This window comes from Rutidosis leptorrhynchoides, chromosome 8 (genome assembly GCF_046630445.1).
Source record: "Rutidosis leptorrhynchoides isolate AG116_Rl617_1_P2 chromosome 8, CSIRO_AGI_Rlap_v1, whole genome shotgun sequence".
In the NCBI taxonomy this organism is placed as follows: Eukaryota; Viridiplantae; Streptophyta; class Magnoliopsida; order Asterales; family Asteraceae; genus Rutidosis; species Rutidosis leptorrhynchoides.
The window spans coordinates 274,148,108-274,152,312 of record NC_092340.1 but is presented as its reverse complement, the minus strand read 5'-3'; the positions used below and the strand labels follow the sequence as shown (position 1 = coordinate 274,152,312).

General features: G+C 34.2%; 1 non-coding gene across 1 annotated transcript; it reads right to left on the bottom strand.

The window, feature by feature from the left end:
- Positions 1–1,292: 1,292 nt before the first annotated feature.
- Positions 1,293–1,399, bottom strand: LOC139865126 (small nucleolar RNA R71). The gene has a single exon (XR_011764651.1). It is a non-coding gene; the product is annotated as a small nucleolar RNA R71 (small nucleolar RNA).
- Between the last annotated feature and the right edge of the window lie 2,806 nt (positions 1,400–4,205).

Genomic DNA, 4,205 nt, shown 5'->3' with positions numbered 1-4,205 from the left:
CCAGCATTCCATAATCTCGGCATAATAACTGATGAAGTCATAGTATGCACTTACTTTAACCTTATCTGAATTACAAATTTTATCGCATTTACTTTATCTGTATTATAAACTTGAAAATCCCAAAATAAATATTCACTACTCCCTAACTATCTTAGGTTACAATATAAGTCTGATGTTATTGATATCTCAAAAATACGACTCTAGGTCATACTTCCCTTACTTATAAGGAGTAGTAAGATTTAGGCCCCGCTAAATATAAATTTAAAACAGTACCATCTCCCACGAGTGGCTGATCCTGGCGAGCCGCGGCCTAACGACACCGCGCAAATAAAAACCGTCCGTTTCGGCCATATCAAGAGAGATACTATAGTTTTTGGCGCCGTTGCCGGGGACTTAGTATCAGGCAATACTGTTTTCAATCAAACTTATTCACAAGCATTTAGTGGTGTCTAAGAAAGACAATTATACACGGACTTGGTTATTGGATTTTCCAAACAGTCACCGATTATATTGGGACTAAAAGGATCCTGCCTCTCCGTAGTCGGCCTGGCCACTTGGTTTGTTGAATAGTTTGTGCGGAACTTTGTTACCGAAATACCAGGGAATCAGTAGCCAGAACCAAAAACGTATTCCACCATAGGATAGTTAGTTAATTAGATTAGATTACTTTAGTTGACCTTAGATTAGACCACCTTAGCTTACCTTAGATTGCCTTAGATTAAATTAGATTACCTTAGAATTAGATTAGTTTACTTTAGCTTATTATAATTTAGCTTATTTACGAAAATTAAAAACAAAAAAGGCGTACCTAGTGTATGACCCAAACCCGATCTAGACCAGGGCCGTTGTTATTCGTACCTAATCCAGACGCAATAATCTCTAAAGCACGCAAGGAAGCATGAATCAGAAACCAAATGGCGTTACGCGTTACTTTAGCAGAAAACACGAAACCCTCGATTGAAGGTCGAGGAGAACCAATCAGATTTCCAGAGATTCAAGGACACTCGTTCGAGTTAAAACATCACATCATCCAGCTCATTCAGAATAGCTGTCAGTTTCATGGATTACCGAATGACGATCCTAATTATCACCTTGATAAATTCATATCTCTTTTGAACTCCTACAAACAGCCAGGGATAGGACAAGATATAGTCAGGCTATACTTGTTCCCCTATTCTCTCACTCATCATGCTCAAACTTGGTTTGAAGGACTGGAAAAAGATTCCATCACGTCATGGACGGAGATGGCGACTAAATTCCTAACCAAATATTTCCCTCCTTCTAAACAAACCAAACTGAAGAATGACATCATTAACTTCAAATAAAGTTATGATGAATCTCTTTACACTGCATGGGAGCGTTTCAAAACCCAGCTGAAGAAGTGCCCTAATCACCAGTTAGAACGGTCAGCCCAAATCTGTACCTTCTACAATGGTCTTACGGTAAATCATAGGACGACGATCGATGCAGCAGCTCAAGGGAATCTGATGAACCAAACCGCAGATGAAGTATGAGAATTGCTCGAGAACATGACGATGCATCATCATGACTGGAACAGTGGTGAAACAACTTCATCATCTGCCCCACTCTCTGCACTTAACAATCAAACGGAGGCCATCAAATCCCTCACGGACAAGATGGAATCTCTTGCCAAACAACTCAGAGAATTGAAGACGCAACGGCAGCAGGTTTGAAATGTCCCGTTCATATTGATTATAAACGTTCCATATTAATTGATTTCGTTGCGAGGTTTTGACCTCTATATGAGACGTTTTTCAAAGACTGCATTCATTTTTAAAACAACCATAACCTTTATTTTATCAATAAAGGTTTCAAAAGCATTACGTAGATTATCAAATAATGATAATCTAAAATATACTGTTTACACACGACCATTACATAATGGTTTACAATAGAAATGTATTACATCGACATATGTTTCTTAAATGCAGTTTTTACACAATATCATACAAACATGGACTCCAATTCTTGTCCTTATTTTGGTATGCAACAGCGGAAGCTCTTAGTATTCACCTGAGAATAAACATGCTTTAAACGTCAACAAAAATGTTGGTGAGTTATAGGTTTAACCTATATATATCAAATCGTAACAATAGACCACAAGATTTCATATTTCAATATACATCCCATACATAGAGATAAAAATCATTCATATGGTGAACACCTGGTAACCGACATTAACAAGATGCATATATAAGAATATCCCCATCATTCCGGGACACCCTTCGGATATGATATAAATTTCGAAGTACTAAAGCATCTGGTACTATGGATGGGGTTTGTTAGGCTCAATAGATCTATCTTTAGGATTCACGTCAATTAGGGTGTCTGTTCCCTAATTCTTAGATTACCAGACTTAATAAAAAGGGGCATATTCGATTTTGATAATTCAACCATAGAATGTAGTTTCACGTACTTGTGTCTATTTTGTAAATTCATTTATAAAACCTGCATGTATTCTCATCCCAAAAATATTAGATTTTAAAAGTGGGACTATAACTCACTTTCACAGATTTTTACTTTGTCGGGAAGTAAGACTTGGCCACTGGTCGATTCACGAACCTATAACAAATATGTACATATATATCAAAGTATGTTCAAAATATATTTACAACACTTTTAATACATTTTGATGTTTTAAGTTTATTAAGTCAGCTGTCCTCGTTAGTAACCTACAACTAGTTGTCTACAGTTAGATGTACAGAAATAAATCGATATATATTATCTTGAATCAATCCACGACCCAGTGTATACACGTCTCAGGCTAAATTACAACTCAAAGTATATATATTTTTGGAATTAACCTCAACCCTGTATAGCTAACTCTAACATTACTGCATATAGAGTGTCTATGGTTGTTCCAAATAATATATATATACATGGGTCGATATGATATGTCAAAACATTTGCATACGTGTCTATGATATCCCAAGATTACATAATGTATTAGAATACATGTATAATACAATATAAGTTAGCTAGGATATGATTTGTATAGAATTGTTAATATTTCCCGTAGCTACAAAAATAAAAAATATCCAATCTTGTTTTACCCATAACTTCTTTATTTTAAATCCGTTTTGAGTGAATCAAATTGCTATGGTTTCATATTGAACTCTATTTTATGAATCTATACAGAAAAAGTATAGGTTTATAGTCGGAAATATAAGTTACAGGTCATTTTTGTAAGAGGTAGTCATTTCAGTCGAAAGAACGACGTCTTGATGACCATTTTGAAAAACATACTCCCACTTTGAGTTTAACCATGATTTTTGGATATAGTTTCATGTTCATAAGAAAAATTATTTTCCCAAAAGAACAACTTTTAAATCAAAGTTTATCATAGTTTTTAATTATCGAACCCAAAACAGCCTGTGGTGTTACTACGACGGCGTATGTCCAGTTTTACGGTGTTTTTCGTGTTTCCAGGTTTTAAATCATTAAGTTAGCATATTATATAGATATAGAACATGTGTTTAGTTTATTTTAAAAGTTAAGTTAGAAGGATTAACTTTTGTTTACGAACAAGTTTAGAATTAACTAAACTATGTTCTAGTGATTTCAAGTTTAAACCTTCGAATAAGATAGCTTTATATGTATGAATCGAATGATGTTATGAACATCATTACTACCTCAAGTTTTGTGGATAAACCTACTGGAAAAGAGACAAATGGATCTAGCTTCAAAGGATCTTGGATGGCTTGAAAGTTCTTGAAGTAGAATCATGACACGAAAACAAGTTCAAGTAAGATTTCCACTCGAAATAAGATTGTTATAGTTATAGAAATTGAATCAAAGTTTGAATATGAGTATTAACTTATATTAGAAAAATATCTTACTGTAAATAAGAAAGATTTCTTGAGGTTGGATGATCACTCTACAAGATTGGAAGTAAGCTAGCAAACTTGGAAGTATTTTTAATTTTATGAAACTAGAACTTGTAGAATTTATGAAGAACACTTAGAACTTGAAGATAGAACTTGAGAGAGATCAATTAGATGAAGAAAATTGAAGAATGAAAGTGTTTGTAGGTGTTTTTGGTCGTTGGTGTATGGATTAGATATAAAGGATATGTAATTTTGTTTTCATGTAAATAAGTCATGAATGATTACTCATATTTTTGTAATTTTATGAGATATTTCATGCTAGTTGCCAAATGATGGTTCCCACATGTGTTAGGTGAC